Genomic DNA, 18,506 nt, shown 5'->3' with positions numbered 1-18,506 from the left:
GTCAAATCTACTGAGTTCTTATTGTTATGGTTGGAAAGCATTAGAGAATTAAAACTGCAAAGAATTAAAACTGCAAATGTAGCCATGCAATAAAAAATACACGAAAATAAACAAATATATAAAAACTTGGTAGACCATTCATAAAATACAGCTTTGTAAAGTTGTGCTTTTTTATTTTTATCATGAGCACTTTTTAAATTATGGCAAAACACTCACAGGCAAATGAATTGATGATCTGTCTGTACATGTATGCAAGCTGAATGGCAGTATGTACATATTGGAGATGAACTTACTGTATGAGCTAGTCTAGAACCTAGGTGCCTGAATGCATACATTACATGGACATGACTCTTTGCTTTAATATCTGCAACCATCAGCAACACACTAACCGCATGAGTTTTATCAATGATGAGGTTGCACCGAGGCCCTGATTCTGGTTTGTTCGGTCCCCTGTGTGTTCCCACGGGGGACCAATGTAGAATCTCTGCGCATATGCATAGTTGCTTGTGCACATGTGCAGGTCTTCTGTGCGGGGGTCTTCAGAGACTTGAGATAGTCGCCGTGGCGCTTGTCCAGATGCTGCAAATCACACGCTACCCTGTGAATGGGTATTTATGCAAAATATCCATTTGCAGTGTGGCAGGTATATTCAATAGGTGGCGGGGGTGGGCATTCGCACGGCCAGCACTTAAAAGCTCATTAGCGAGCCAACCAGAATGACCCCTGAGGGTGTTATTCAGACCTGAATGCACGGTTGCCAGTTCTAAGCAGGAGCATGCATGTGCGGGGTCATCCTGTAATAAAATCATGCTACTAATTTAATCGCTGGCTGTTCTCAAGGTGATTGACAGGAAGCCGTCATTTATGGGTGTCAGCCGGCTGCTTTCTGGGAGTGTCGGAAAAATGCAGGTGTCCAGGTGTTTTCAGGGAGGGTCTATAACGTCAGCTCCGGCCTCAATCCTCATGTTTCTATCATGCCGGCTGAGTAGGTTCGGGGCTATGCACAGACTGTACACAGTGGGAAAATCATTAGATGCGAAGTCATTTCCCTATATATGAATTATGCAATTTGATTTAATTTTGGCAAAATTATGATTATTGTTTGTACCCCTGGATGTTTTTAACCAATAAATGTTTGTCTAACCTTATTATAAATGTATTTATTGTGTCTGCCAACACCACCTTTCCAGGAAGAGAGTTCCACAATTTAATTGCTGTGAATGTAAATAAGTTTTCCCTTCGAAGAGTACAAAATCTTCTCTCTTTAAGTCTAAACGCATGCCCATGTATCCTAGAGTCCTTCATCAAAGCAAAGAGGGTGCCTGACAGTTCGTTATATTGGCCCCTGATATATTTGTACATTAAGTCTCCCCTTAAAATAGAAATTCAAATGCTCAGGAAAGCGACACAGGGCAGTATTCAATGAGGCTAATTCGCCATGTTTTATGGCGATTTTGTGCTATTTTCGTGCTGTACGGCGATTTTTTGGACTAAAACGGGTAATCACCTTATTCAATGACCAGATGGCGAATACATTTCAAGGTTTTTATCGCCATGATTCACCGAGTAGCAATCGCTATCTTTTTATGGTGAAGTGGAATGTGAACTTTTAAAATAAAGTGTTTTGTTTTTTACATTTGGTGTAAAAAAATCAGGAATTTTATTCTGAGGAGAGGCATGCTATTTTTATTCATGTGCTGTAAGCACATGAATATATATTTAATTTTTTTACACAGCAGCCAGCAGGGGGCCGGGAGCCGAGCCGCTCATTAGATATTCATATATTCACTTCACCCGATCATTACATATGCATGATCGGGTGTAGTGAATACCCGGTCCCCTGTTGGCTATCCCGGGGGGCAGCCTGTGCTGCCTGGCTCCCGGGGAGCCCACCTCCCCCCCACAAATGTTTTGGGGCAGGCAGGGAGACTTCCATCTCCCTGCCTGCCGCCATCCTCAGGCTCCCTGCGGCATCGCCGCAGGAGTTAAAATTCGAGCAATGAGCCCCTGACTTGTTGAATACTGGAGCCGGCGAGGCTCCGGAACGCGGCGGGCAGTGGCGAATGTGTAGCGAATCCTAAACAGGATTCGCTGCACATCGTCAAAATTCTCATTGAATACTGCCCACAGTGTTCCTTGCAAAATTTTAAAAACTGCATATTTTGTTCTATGTATATTTGTTTGTTTTTATTGATACTCTTGAACATTGTAAGATGTATTTCAAAAACTGAATAAAATATATTGATAAAAAAAAAAGTCTACCCTTAAATGTCTCTTTTCCAGCATAAACTATTTCAATTTGTCCAGTCTGTCTTCATACCACAACATACAGTATAACACAAATTTTGACAGACAACGAAAATGTATAAAAAATTTCACATTTTATTAAGGGCGGGATGTATTAAAATACATCGCCGCCCGCCTGCCGCGATGCTACCGCATATGTACTTACTCTCCGTCACCTTCCTGCCGCCTCCTGCTCCCCTCACGCCGGGGACAGCTAAGCAGGCTGTCCCCGGCACCTCCTCCTCCCCACTGCAGCCGGAAGGACGTCCGGCTGCTTCACTAGGGGGAGGAGGGGTTTACCTTCAGGACCTTTCAGGAAGGTAAGCCGGAGGGGGGGTCGGCGAGGCGGCGGGTTTGCGTCGGAGGCGGCGAAAAGAAGCCCATAGGCTTCTATACGGTATCGCCACCCAAAGGTTGCGATACCCTACAATTTGGTATCGGTGCGGCTGGGTTTTGATACATAGGAAAATGCGGTAAAACTGGGGTTTTACTGCATTTTCAGTTTGATACATCTCGAATTAAGACTGGAATCAGAGTCCCTGTTGCATATCACAAACTGCAGCAATTGTTATAATTACTGTATATATCGCCTACACCAGGGGTGGGGAACCTCAGGCCCTGGGGCCATATGCAGCCCCCGTAGCTGGTCTGAGTGGCCCTCCCACCCACCAAGCGGCTTTGCTGGGAGTCAAGTACAGGGGAATTCTCACGAGAGGTCGGTAGCTCTCGCAAGATTCCTCTTAATCAACAGCAACTGGAGACTGTCAGTCCTATTCAGCAGCAGCCGCCGAAGTGTGGGACGGCTGCAGCAGGACAATTTGTAAGAGACATTTTTACACACGGCCCCCGAAGGATTTTTTACCCATACAAACGGCCCTTGGCACAAAAAGGTTCCCCACCACTGGCCTACACCCTTAATACATGAAAGCTGTACAGTTCTTCTGAGGATGGTGTTACAATCAAAATGAATCTGATTTAATTTGCAGTTGCAGCAGTGGTGCACTTTCATAGAGTTTAATAAAAAAGAAATGTGCTAGAGAAAAATTATGCCAGTGTATACACAACAACATCATTGTATTGTAATAACTACACTAGTGAAATTTACCAAGTGACACCACAAATGCCTCCCGGGGAAAATAGAAAATCTATAAAAAACGGATATGGAAAAATTATATTAAAGGGAATCGTGTAGTTCAGTGGTTCTCTACTCCAGGCCTCAGGTACCACCATCAGGTCATATTTTGGCAATTTCTTTAATCATACAGTATATAGGTGAGTAAATCAATTTTAATGAATCCGGAACTATCCCATCTGATTCCACAAACTGTATCCTGAAAATATGACCTGGAGTTAAGTTTGAGAACCACTGATGTAGATACTGCAGGGGAAATTTACTAAGAATACGAATACGATTTTTCATATTCCTATTCTTAATACGAATGAATACCATTGCATATAGCTGTTTTAGCCGTATGCAAATTCGTATACCGGAAGGGAATTTGCAAAGAAGACAAATACGACTACTTTGTAATCCCCGATGTTGTGTACATTCGTACTGATTCGTATTAGCGGCCGTATATATGGCCGCTAATACGAATTCGTATAAGCAGTCTGCACAGATCAGTCAGATCCGTGCAGGCTTCAGTGTGTAAAAAAAATAGAAAATAAATAAATAAAAACGGCGTGGGGTCCCCCCCATGGCGGTAACCAGCGCCAGGCTAAAAGAGCCGGGGCTGGTATTAAAAAAATCATGAAACCAGCCAAATAGGGCTTCGCTGATTTTTTAAAACCTGCTCCAGGGCCAGGGCTGTTTCCCAAAATACAGGGGACAAAATGACTAGGGGTCCCCGTATTTTAAAAACCAGCCCCGGGCCCAACCAGCCAGCAGGGTAATGCTACAGCCGGGGGAAGACCTTTTATACAAGACCCCCAGGCCAAAGCATTAACCCTACCGACCATTCAGCCTGGCCAGGGGTCCTGGGGAAGTGGGCACCCCCCCAATAAAGGGGTTCCCCCCTCCAGGACTTACCCGGCCAGGCTGAAGCCTGGTGCGGTCCCCGGTACCCCTGGGCTGTGGGTACCGGGCTGATTGTAGTGTAAAAAATAGATTGAAAAACTATTGTCTAATACTGTGGAACTATGAGTCCCAGCAAGCCTCCCCTGCATGCTGGGACTTGGAGAACCACAAGTCCCAGCATGCAAAGCATTAAAGGGCCCGCTGGCACTTGTAAGTTCCACAGTATTAAAAATAGTACAACAAACACTGACACACATTAAAAATAAAACTTTATTACATCTAAAGCCCATACATACTGATACGTACCTATCTTGAGCCCGTAGGTAGGTCCCTGGGTCCGGGCTCCAGGTACTAATTAAGTGACCTGTGCTGAAACATGGATATAACCAGTGGCGGTTTTTACCTATGGACTGCAGCCCCCCCCCCCCCCCCCCCAGGTAATATCCGCCACTGCAGTGAAGCCAGCTTGTGAGACTGCACTGGCTTCACTGTGACTGGCAGTGACTTTCTATTGGAAGTCCAACCTGCCAATCACCAAGGCAGTCCCATTGGGAGGTGTTCCCTCCCTCTGGGACTCCTTTCTCCATGCTGCCGGCCAAAATCGGCAATTGTGCATGCGCAGTACCTATGTCGGTACTGCACACGCGCTGGTCCCGGTGCCTGTCATTTATATTGTACAGACATCGGGACCAAGATTCCTTCTATGGGCTGTTGCCGAAGCAGCCCATAGAAGCTGGCGGCATGCGCAGTACATATGTTTGTACTGTACATGCGCCAGTCCCAGAGCCTGCAGTCATCATAGGACAGGCGCCGGGAACCGGAAGAGAGAGGCAGCGGCAGTGGCGGCAGCAACAGGGGGAGGGGGTGCCTGCGGCCAGAGGCAGCCCCCCTTCCCCAAAAAGATAGAAGCCGCCGCTGGATATAACTACAACCTGGACCTTTATGTGCCTTGAGGACCGTGGTATGGAATGCCTGATTTAAACATTAATGCAAAAAATCTAGTTTAAACAAAAACTTTATTTTCAACCTGGCAATAACAGAATCCCACTATGAACAGCAAAGAGCTACATTTTATACAAAAATACAACTATATATGGTATGAGGCTACAGATCATTTAAACAAAAAGTATTAAGCTTTGGAGAGTGATAAAGTGGGGAGAGAAAAAGTATCAGCCAACCCGATCCAAGCTGCCATGTTACAGGCTGTGTTTGAAAAATTACAGGGCTTATTTGCTGGTGTTTTTTCCCCTCTCCACATTATCTCTCTCCGAGGATTAGTATATCTGCCCCTAAATCTTATGTAAATGTTAGTTGCTTTGACAGTATAACACCACCACATGGATTAAATAAATGTTTGTATCCGTATTATATAGAAGGTCGCACCTTTCCCGTGAAATAAGTTATTATGCCATCTAGTGGTACATTGGGGAATTCCCTGAAATAACTTTTTTTGCATAATTTCCTGGAAGAAGCATTCTTGGTAACAGACCACAAAACCAGCGTGAAGCTGGCATGACTAATAGTGCATTGGCCAAATTAAGCTTCAAACATCATGCAATCTCCATGTGATGCAGGGTGACAGATTGGTAAATCTCAGCTTTTCAATTTTTCTACAGTATAAACAAGTCTGCACGTTAACCATTAAAGAACAGACCCTAATCTACATTGTTATTATGGCTACCAATATTAATAGTAATGTGAGAATAAAGCAGTGGCGTAATAATAGCCCCGCAGACCCCACGTTACTGGGAGGTGCTGAGCATGTGTGGGCGCTGGGGGTCTGCTGTAATTGTAGTTACGCCACTGGAATAAAGCCCAGTTTACACTTAACCTGGCTAAGGCCTGTTTTTTCCAATAGATTACATAAAAAAAATGCATTATTAAAGGGCTTTACCAAGGGGGAGGTCTCCCAAAAGGGACAACTATTAAAGAAAATATTTCCTGATTAAAGAAGGGACCACAAATATTTATTTGAAAAGTCTGTTACTTTATTTTAGTCCCATATATTCAATATGGAACCTTTTCAAAATGTCTTTAAACAAGACATGTAAAACTTTTGTGCTGCCTGCACTGAATCTGCCAGTCTGGTGGTCTGTGGTCTGGGGCTCACTGCCTAATAAATAATACTGCCGTATATCTAGTTACCTATGTGGTCTGGGGCTCACTGCCTAATACTGCCGTATCTACCGTCTGGTCTGGGGCTCACTGCCTAATAAAATACTGCCGTATATCATTATCTACCTGTGTGGTCTGGGGCTCACTGCCTAATAAATAATTAAATACTGCCGTATATCTCTACCTTTGTGGTCTGGGGCTCACTGCCTAATAAATAATTAAATAGTAAATACTGCCGTATATCTCTATCTTTGTGGTCTGGGGCTCACTGCCTATACTGCCGTATGTACCATCTGGTCTGGGGCTCACTGCCTAATAAATACTGCCGTATATCTATCTACCTGTGTGGTCTGGGGCTCACTGCCTAATAAATAATTAAATACTGCCGTATATCTCTACCTTTGTGGTCTGGGGCTCACTGCCTAATAAATAATTAAATAGTAAATACTGCCGTATATCTCTATCTTTGTGGTCTGGGGCTCACTGCCTATACTGCCGTATGTACCATCTGGTCTGGGGCTCACTGCCTAATAAATACTGCCGTATATCTATCTACCTGTGTGGTCTGGGGCTCACTGCCTAATAAATAATTAAATACTGCCGTATATCTCTACCTTTGTGGTCTGGGGCTCACTGCCTAATAAATAATTAAATACTGCCGTATATCTCTACCTTTGTGGTCTGGGGCTCACTGCCTATACTGCCGTATGTACCGTCTGGTCTGGGGCTCACTGCCTAATAAATAAATACTGCCGTATATCTACCTATGTGGTCTGGGGCTCACTGCCTAATAAATAAATACTGCCGTATATCTCTACCTTTGTGGTCTGGGGCTCACTGCCTAATAAATAATTAAATACTGCCATATATCTCTACCTTTGTGGTCTGGGGCTCACTGCCTAATAAATAATTAAATACTGCCGTATATCTCTACCTTTTTGGTCTGGGGCTCACTGCCTATACTGCCGTATGTACCGTCTGGTCTGGGGCTCACTGCCTAATAAATAAATACTGCCGTATATCTTCCTGTGTGGTCTGGGGCTCACTGCCTAATAAATAATTAAATACTGCTGTATATCTCTACCTTTGTGGTCTGGGGCTCACTGCCTAATAAATAATTAAATACTGCCGTATATCTCTACCTTTGTGGTCTGGGGCTCACTGCCTAATAAATAATTAAATAGTAAATACTGCCGTATATCTCTACCTTTGTGGTCTGGGGCTCACTGCCTATACTGCCGTATGTACCGTCTGGTCTGGGGCTCACTGCCTAATAAATACTGCCGTATATCTATCTACCTGTGTGGTCTGGGGCTCACTGCCTAATAAATAATTAAATACTGCCGTATATCTCTACCTTTGTGGTCTGGGGCTCACTGCCTAATAAATAATTAAATACTGCCGTATATCTCTACCTTTGTGGTCTGGGGCTCACTGCCTATACTGCCGTATGTACCGTCTGGTCTGGGGCTCACTGCCTAATAAATAAATACTGCCATATATCTACCTGTGTGGTCTGGAGCTCACTGCCTAATAAATAATTAAATACTGCTGTATATCTCTACCTTTGTGGTCTGGGGCTCACTGCCTAATAAATAATTAAATACTGCCGTATATCTCTACCTTTGTGGTCTGGGGCTCACTGCCTAATAAATAATTAAATACTGCCATATATCTCTACCTTTGTGGTCTGGGGCTCACTGCCTAATAAATAATTAAATAGTAAATACTGCCGTATATCTCTACCTTTGTGGTCTGGGGCTCACTGCCTATACTGCCGTATGTACCGTCTGGTCTGGGGCTCACTGCCTAATAAATACTGCCGTATATCTATCTACCTGTGTGGTCTGGGGCTCACTGCCTAATAAATAATTAAATACTGCTGTATATCTCTTCCTTTGTGGTCTGGGGCTCACTGCCTAATAAATAATTAAATACTGCCGTATATCTCTACCTTTGTGGTCTGGGGCTCACTGCCTAATAAATAATTAAATACTGCCGTATATCTCTACCTTTGTGGTCTGGGGCTCACTGCCTATACTGCCGTACGTACCGTCTGGTCTGGGGCTCACTGCCTAATAAATAAATACTGCCGTATATCTACCTGTGTGGTCTGGGGCTCACTGCCTAATAAATAATTAAATACTGCCGTATATCTCTACCTTTGTGGTCTGGGGCTCACTGCCTAATTAATAGTGCCGTATATCTACCTGTGTGGTCTGGGGCTCACTGCCTAATAAATAATTAAATAGTAAATACTGCCGTATATCTACCTTTGTGGTCTGGGGCTCACTGCCTTATACTGCCGTACCTGTCTGGTCTGTGGCTCACTGCCTAATGCTGCTGTATCTACCCTCTGGTCTGGGGCTCACTGCCTAATAAATAGTGCTGTATATCTACCTGTGTGGTCTGGGGCTCACTGCCTAATAAATAGTGCCGTATATCTACCTGTGTGGTCTGGGGCTCACTGCCTAATAAATAGTGCCGTATATCTACCTGTGTGGTCTGGGGCTCACTGCCTAATACTCCCGTACCTGTCTGGTCTGGGGCTCTCTGCCTAATACTGCCATACCTGTCTGGTCTGTGGCTCACTGCCTAATACTGCTGTATCTGTATAACTGCCTGCTGGTGCATACTCACTGACATATAAAAATTGCACTCCAGTGGCGCTGTTCTGTGACATAACTCAACAATAATAATGGAGATCCAAAATATGGAGGTTAACAAACAAAGGAAAGATGAAGATGCACTTCCTCATAGTTCTGAAGCTGCTGCCACTAGTCATGACATAGACGATGAAATGCCAACAACGTCGTCTGCCATGGCCGATGCCCAGTGTTAAAGCAGAGGGCATGTACAATCGTATAAGGAATAAAAATATGAAATGTAAATCGTTGGAAGAGAAACTTAAACTTGGCAATATGCCATTTACGACACGGAGTGGCAAGGAACGGCTAAGGCCATGGCCTAACTTCATGACTAGTGGTGCAGCTTCAGATAACGAGGAAAGTCCTCCTCCTCCTCCTCTCTCCCTTCTCCCTCCTCTTCACTTCTTTGGGGGCGGCTGCAATTAAACTTCTTTGGGGGCGGCTGCAATTACACTTCTTTGGGGGCACAGGGGCACTCCAGGGGCATCCTGTAGTGGGCTGCCACACAAGACCATTCACATTTTTAGAAATATGGCTATCCACAGGTTGTTCAGTCTGCCATTTGAGATTGGGATCTTTGAGCACAGAGACAAACTGCACACCAGGGTCAGGATCAGGCAAGTTGTTAAACGGGGTTTCGACCATGAATCAATCACATCATAAAATTAATTAATAATCAATCAGAATCAAGCCAGATAGGGGTCTTGGTGCTTGTTTTGAGGTTATAGCATGGGACTCATAACACCTTGAGCGAAGACCAGTACTTCTCTACCGGCAAAGGACATCCTCCTCCACAGAGCGCACAGCTTCACGAGGGACGCATGTGAAGCAGTGAGCAAAGGGAACACCCGCCTAGCGAGCCAGATCACCTGAATCCACCCTAGCAATCAATAGAGTTACAGAAGTCGCAGCCAGATAGAACTCTTCCAGCTGCCACCTAGTCATTGATTAGCCCCCTCCCCTCCACCCATTAGGCAATGATTGACGAGGCGAATGATAATAATAAATAATAAATTAATAATTACTAATCACCAAATTAAAAATCAGATGAAATTAATTAATTATAAATTATCATAATCACAATCAAGACAGATAGGGGTCTTATGAAATATTAAACTGACCAAAACAGATACACACTCTGCACCATCGAGCAGGTGATCACTGACATGCCAGGTGCAACGGTCTTTAGCACCCTGAATGCCAAGTGTGGGTTTTGGAAGATCCCTCTGGACAGAGCCTCTTCCATGCTTATTGACTTCATGACCCCTATTGGGTGCTACGTCTTCCTATGCATGCCCTATGGCATCACCATGGGCAGCAAAGTTTTCCAGTGCTGCATGGAGCAACAGTTTGCTGGCTCTCCCTGTGATATCATCGCTGTCAGCATTCCTTATCTGCACAGCCGGGTCCATCAGTTACTGCCACTGCTGCAACCAATGCTAGTGATGGTTACGCATGCCCTATGGCATCACCACGGGCAGCAAAGTTTTCCAGCGCTGCATGGAGCAACAGTTCGCTGGCTCTCCCTGTGATATCATCACTGTCAGCATTCCTTATCTGCACAGCCGGGTCCATCAGTTACTGACACTGCTGCAACCAATGCTAGTAATGGTTACGCATGCCCTATGGCATCACCATGGGCAGCAAAGTTTTCCAGTGCTGCATGGAGCAACAGTTCGCTGGCTCTCCCTGTGACATCATGGCTGTCAGCATCCTTATCTGCACAGCCGGGTCCATCAGTTACTGCCACTGCTGCAACCAATGCTAGTGATGGTTTACACATTACATGACATCTTCCATCTGCCACCTTAAAATTGATTAGCCCCCTCCCCTACACCCATTAGGCAATGATTTAAGAGACGACTGGTAATAAATGAATAATAATCACAAAATGAAACAATCAGATTACATTAAATAATCATAATCACAATAAAGACAGATAGGGGTCTTATGAAATATTAAACTGACCAAAACAGATACACACTCTGCACCATCGAGCAGGTGATCACTGACATGCCAGGTGCAACGGTCTTTAGCACCCTGAATGCCAAGTGTGGGTTTTGGCAGATCCCTCTGGACAGAGCCTCTTCCATGCTTATTGCCTTCATGACCCCTATTGGGTGCTAGGTCTTCCTACGCATGCCCTATGGCATCACCACGGGCAGCAAAGTTTTCCAGCGCTGCATGGAGCAACAGTTCTCTGGCTCTCCCTGTGACATCATGGCTGTCAGCATCCTTATCTGCACAGCCGGGTCCATCAGTTACTGTCACTGCTGCAACCAATGCTAGTGATGGTTTACACATTACATTACATCTTCCATCTGCCACCTTAAAATTGATTAGCCCCCTCCCCTAAACCCATTAGGCAATGATTTAAGAGACGACTGGTAATAAATGAATAATAATCACAAAATTAAACAATCAGATTACATTAATTAATCATAATCACGCAATCAAGCCAGATAGGGGTCTTGTTGGGTGTTAAAGTGATCAAAACAGTTACACACTTGCAGACAAACTCTGTGCTGCACAAAATGCCCACCGCTCCTTGGCTGCACATGGTAAACAGTGCATGATCAAGCCAGATAGGGATCTTTTTTGGGCCTATTTTTTAAAACTGCCACCCTGTCTGCCGCTGCAGTGCCACTCTTACATGAGCCACGTGTTTGTGCCGCACACTTGTGTGGCTTAGCATTGTTATCCAGCTACCTCGGTGCAAACTTTTGCCCTAAAAACAATATTGTGAGGTGTGAGGTGTTCAGAATAGACTGAAAATGAGTGTACATGAATGTTATTGAGGTTAATATAGCGTAGGAGCAAAAAAAAACCAAATTCTGCGATTTTAGCAGTTTTATGCTTTTTGGTACTTGTGTATTTTGGCGGCACCCCCGATGTCCGTCGTACGATGAACGGATCGCATCGCATGCCATGCACCCGATGGCATGCGATGCGATGCGACGCCATTTTGACCCCCTATACGATCAAAAATCGTGTAAGCACCCTAAAGGGTGCTTTTGAGCACCCTAATGGGTGCTTACAATGTTAAATGCACCCCCACGCCACCCCCCCACTATAAATGTGAACCCGAAGCTTGGCGAGCGCAGCGAGCCCGCGAGGGGCGGCGGTACGCGTCCTACGACCTTTTCATACCCCCACTATCCACATCGTCGTGGAGTTGAGAATAGAATAGTGTGGCGAGCGCAGCGTCCCTTTGCGGGCTTCACAGGTATCCGCGTCCGCTCGCCGCGCTTCGGGCTTGGTGGCTCGCTGCGCTCGCCACACTATTCTATTCTCAACTCCACGCCGACGTGGATAGTGGGGGTATGAAAAGGTCGTAGGACGCATACCGCCGCCCCTCGCGGGCTCACTGCGCTCGCCACGCTTCGGGTTCACGTTTATAGTGGGGGGTGGCGTGGGGGTGCATTTAACATTGTAAGCACCCATTTGTGTGCTTTACATTGTAAAAGCACCCATTAGGGTGCTTATACAATGTTTAATCGCATTGCATCGCATCGTATGGCATCGTATGCCATGTACAATGGCATACAATTTGAAAATTGTATGCCATCGTGCACTATCTTACGATATCGCGTCGCATCGCATACCATCGTATGCGTTATGGTATGCGATGCGATGGGCGCCAAAATACACAAGTACCTGCTTTTTTTAACAAAAAAATCAGAACCCAAAACCCAAAAAATCCAAACACAAAACACTTAGGAGGTGTTTTGCCAAAACCCATTAGAACCCAAAACCTCAAGGTAATCAGAACCCAAAACCCAAAACCCGAAAAAGTGGCCGGTGCACATCTCTAAGTAGTATACAATCTAAAAGATACACAGAGCACTGGATACATGAGGCATTGTTCCAAAAATGATAGCTGTGGGTGAGGAAACATTTTCATGTATACAGTCTGTAGATACACTGAGAGGGAGTGGAGAGTACTTGTTACCTGGGCCCAGGTTTGCTGAAGAGGACTGGGTCAGTTAATGAGGGGGCAGCTCTGATGACTGCGACAAATGCCCCCTTGCAGCTATGGTATCACCAGGTACTTGGCAACATGCAGCAGACAGAGTCATCCTGGAGCCAAGTCTCATCACCTCTTGCATAAAGACTGATTCTATGACCGCCATGGACATTTCCATTGTCTGAAGTGGTAGAGCAGGTTACAAATCATGTTGTGGTGCACAATTCAAAAAGACTGGGCTTTGCAGCCCATGGGTGAAAGGGCACGGGCACACCTTTTTTGGATATATAACCATGCACTGCGCACCTGGGTTAATGTCCTCTCTCAACAGCAATGGTTCGTGTAGGTTCTCCATGCCATCCACAACATTTCCCACGAAGTACTCTGCTCATGTTAGATTTCACAGAGCTTCAGTGACCTTTAGTATATTGATACCACAGTCCTGAACAAACACATGCAGAGCCTGTCAACATTTAGCAGGGGGAGGGGGGGGAAGTAGGGGTGGCAAATACATGCTAGCGGGCCTGACTTTTCTATCTACGTATGGTATTAGATTAAAAAAGTTGTGAATCATGCATGCAATAAGAGAGAGTCGAACACATTACAAGGGCATCTGTACTTGTGGCTATAGTGGCATAATGGACAATGGCACTCATTGTCTATTGCTCATTGTGCATTTCTGTTGGTTGAGCATATGGCATTACTTGGCATACCCTGCTCCCTGGTACTACATGCTGTGTGCATTGATTTTGGAAAGCAGATGTCAGGGGGAATGTTGTTGGCAATTAAGGGCTATGTGGACTGGCTGGCTGAAGAGGTGGTCACTGTGATCAGAGATTGAGCATTGTCATTTTTGGAGGTGCAGAAATGTTGGTGCAGTCATTGATGTGACTTAGAAAAAGGTGATTGTGGCAATTGACCATCTCTTCTTGGAAAAAGGTGGTTTGTTTGTGCCCAACCCTACTTTTGTGAATAGGGTTGTGTGAAGCTGCATTTGGGTAATATATTGGAAATTTGTTATTTCCAGTTTAAGGAGAGATTGGTGGTAGAGTAGGACAAGCAGCTATCACCCTCTGCACATCAGTGTACATGTACACATTATTTGATACTACAGATTTTTGTAAATCATCCATCACAAGTTTACATTGGGAGTGGCATCAATGGGAGAGACAGGGAGATTCAGGGAAAATAACTGTTATGAAGGGTACACACCAGAAGGACCTTGATCGTGAAACGATTTCCTGAAATCGTACGATGGTCACACAATTGGATTGGAGTACACAATCTGCACAAGGGACCTTATTCTGATCCATATGCTCCCCTGCGCATTGAAAACGTACATTTATGCTTTTTTTACATACAATTGGTCGTTAGACGCATCGAAATTGGGGGAATTGAGCACAAATCATTCTGGTGTGTACCCAGCATTACTGCTGCAGAAATTCAGCACCTACAGTATGCAAGTCCCTTGTGCGTAGTTGTACTCACTTTACTTTTTAATGTCCCTGCCCCTCTGGTGCAGTACTTGTTCTTAGAGCAAACAGTCCTGAGTTAAAGTGTTGTGAACATGATGAAATTACATTTTAGTGTAACATCATAGACTGGAAGAAAATCCACTCTCCACTGCAAAGTACTGGAGAGGGCCACAGAGCACAGGTGTAGGGAGGATGGCATGCATTTAGGTAAGCAAACTTCGGAGTGGAGGCTGGTACGGTATTGTTGGGAAACCCAGTACAAAGTATAGACATTGGGATTGGGGGAAAAATGTATATAAGCAGGCAGCACAGTGGTACTGAACATACAGATGGATCTGCGCTTATTTTTTGCGCCAGCACACCTAGATGTGGGTGTTGTCACACCTCAGTTGGAGCACACACAGACACATTGAGGCACGACAACATACTCAGCTTGCAATACACATCTAAACTACTGAGTGGCTAATGCTCCACTAATCCAGCAGCAGATGGATATACAGTACAGTACAGTACAATATAAGCTCTGGCAATGGACCGTGACAACTGTAATGTTACTGTACTGTATACTGTATACACAGACCAGTGGTCAGGTGGAGAGTGTAAAAACAAATGAATCCATTACTGTAAATGAGCAAATAAAATTTGTGTATTCAGATGCAAACTAACATTTTGCAGCAACAGTCCACTGACGTTAGGCTTGTGTGTGTGTGTGTGTGTGTGTGTGTGTGTGTGTGTATCCGAGTCCCCTAGATAAATCATTTCATAGAAATAGAGCACTGTATATAAACGCAAACCAATGTGTTGCAGCATAACCATAACTGATGGCAAGGGATCACTCCGAAATTTGACACATGAGCATGGGTCGCTATCACCAGGTGTCATAGGCTAGTGGAGCCGCTCTGCACGCTTATTAGTCCTGACTATAAAAAATTAATTGAGATAAATGTACATTTTTGCCCAGAGGAAATGTGTATTAGAGGCATACTGTACAAATGGACTACTGTAGAGTAAGTCGCTCATTGTACTGTTGAATAAAATTTTATATACACAGTACTGTACTGTATCTACTCTACTGTAAAGTTGTTATTACTGTTCTCTACTTAATATATTTTACAGAGCAGGAGCCCCATAGCCCCTGTGGCTACTAGTGTTTAACTGGTGTAGCGTAATCAGACACACGTACAGTACAGCATTGTCCTTACACAAGTGTAAACTACAATATACCTTCGCTTGATCCATAGATGTGAGCTCCCATGAAGCCCTGGTTGAAACCTGGTAGACATTTTCTTATCCCGCTCGGTGCTCGATTCTGGCCTGCTCGTACTGTATGTCATTCATACAGTAGCGTAATTATGTGTGTTTAATTTTCTGAGAAAAAAAGGTCTATTTAAGTATTGTACTGTAAAGAAGTTCTTGCACTATAGTGCATTTCAATGGAGACTTCACGCACGTTCAATGCAGATTCTTTTGTTATGTTAATGAATTAGACATCTGATGCATGCTCAGTGGTAATTTCAAAACAGTGACATCTAGTGGATGATTGCCAGTATTGGGTCATGTGGGAAACACCTGAGCCTTGAGTGCCCCCCCCCCCCCCCCCCCATTCCAAATGCCGGGTGTTGTTGTTCATATTGAAAAAGAGGTGTGTCTACAACTCTCCTCTTGTCATTTGCGTATAATGTAGATGTCTTTGCAGCTTGTGCATTCTCTGCCACTAGTTTATCTTCTAAATAAATTTTCCCTATTCAGACACATATATGCCTTTGTGTATTTATTTCAGCTAAGTGGTGTTTACATTATATACAATTTAGAATTATAGACAATGTTTAAGTTACATGCACTGATACAGCCATCCGATTACAGGGTTTAGCTATTTTTTTTAATGGGCAAAGTTCACCATGACGTGTGCCCTTACACCAAACTGCAACATGAAGATACAAAACGTAAAAAAAACTAGTGATGATTTCCAACAATGCTCTTGCAGTGAGAAAATAAATGGGTAACCTGCTCACTTTGGAATATGTTTGCCATTCATGAAATTTATACAACATTCTATATACACTAATGAAAATATATACAGCAGGCACAATAGAGATAAAACAAAAATATAACTGATGTCAAGTTTTTGTACTTTAATGCATTTAGTGTTCTTTCAAAATGTAACCCCATTAGAATCGTGAGAGAATAGCCTACATTTTCTGCAAAACTGTTTAAAATGCAATCCATGTATTCAACATCTCTTTGATGTAACTACTTTACTCAGCATCTTGGGAATCAAAATGGTAAGAAACATTTTCAACTATAAAAAAGTTAAAAGTTGACAAAGAAAGATAGCAGGGATCTTTTCTGTTAAGCATATTTGCTCTGTTCTTGCACCAGATCCTGTGTTACGCAAATTGGGGTTTAGCATTTGGTAACCGGATTCTGGTTGGTCTGGATTGGCTGTATAACTAATCCAGCATAAAAACAAAGATAAGCACCCCTGATAATCAAAGAGCAACATGTGGAGTTTGATGGGAAAATGTATCTGGGTCATCATGTACATTGACTGCAGAGCAATGGTGGAAATTGTGGATGGGGAGCCTAAGTGCAAAATATGATTTGGGCCCCCCTTCACCACCACAACCCAAGTTCACATTATGCAACACAGCAGTGGGTGACAGGGAAAAGCAGAGTGTGGGCTGCACCAGAGAGTCATCCACCAAGGGGTGACACCAAAATTCAGCACCCTGCTTAGTGACAGGAGCTAGGTTCTGCACTGTAGCATTGGGGCCAATTCAGGAACACTTGCAGTGATCCAAATACGTCTCCTGCCCCAATGTTCGGTTTTGTGCATGCAGATTTCTGTGCATGTACAAACCCACTCCATGCGTGCGGTGCCTCAGTGCCTCCAAGTCCCTATCGCTACAATACTTATTCCTACTTACTGGCCCCTATTGGGCATCAGCGCCCTGAGCAGCTACCATAGTAAGATTTTTATCCTTTCTACTGCAATCAGCCCAGTTTCCACCTGTGACTGTGCAGGTTTGAAAAGCTGGACTGCACCCGTCTCTTCCGGAGACACACAACACTCACCTTTCCTAGTTTTGGTTGCCCTATGGCTTGTGACCACATTGTTTAAATAGTAATTGCAGTGGCTCTGCATTCACTAAATTAACTAATATTAATATTAGTGGAGATTAGTTGAGATTTAGTTCAGGTATTGATCAATGCATTTAAGCCTGCAGCCCCCTTCACGGGACCCCACTTTTCTGCAGGTTCTAACACTATTGCTCAAAATGGCTACAATACACATACAGATGGGTCTTGTCCCATCCTTGCTGGCGGGTCGCCATGGCGTCTGCGCTGGCGACCCGCCAGCAGCCACGCCAGCGAGGAGACTGAGACGCGCGTGCGTCTCACGCGCACGCGCGTCTCAGTCTCCGTCGCTAGCGCGACGGAAACCCTGTCCGCCTCCGCCTCAGGGAGACGGACAGGGTTAGGGGGGGGTTAGGGGGGGTGCGGGCAGTCGGCGGGGACCCCGGGTTACCGCCGGCAAGCCGGCGGGGACCCGGGGAAACGTATGGAAGCGCCGTCGGAAGGGGACGCGCGCGCCTCTCGTGCGCGCGCGTCCCCTTCTCACGATCGCCATGGCGCTGGCGGGGGATGGCGGCTGGCGACGCCAGCGCCATCCCCTGCCAAGATGGGAAAAGACCCATCTGTAGCTATCACATTAATGTTTGGTTCCAGGCATGTTATCTGGTCTAAAGCTCACAGCAGACTATGCTTTTAAAGGTGAGCAGTTACCAACACACCTGTCACTAATCATCTAGGGAAATGGTTAACATAGGCTATGAAGTATAGGTTAAAACAGGGTGCATGAGAGAATGTGACCACAATAAGACTAATTAATAAATTAATCTAATAAACAAAATACACTAAACATCGGCACTCACCTTTCCTAGTTTTGGGGTGTCCTATGGCTTGTGACCACATTGTTTAAATAGAAATTGCAGAGG

This window comes from Crinia signifera, chromosome 2 (genome assembly GCF_055691185.1).
Source record: "Crinia signifera chromosome 2, ASM5569118v1, whole genome shotgun sequence".
Taxonomy (NCBI): domain Eukaryota; kingdom Metazoa; phylum Chordata; class Amphibia; order Anura; family Myobatrachidae; genus Crinia; species Crinia signifera.
This window is presented reverse-complemented; position numbering follows the sequence as displayed.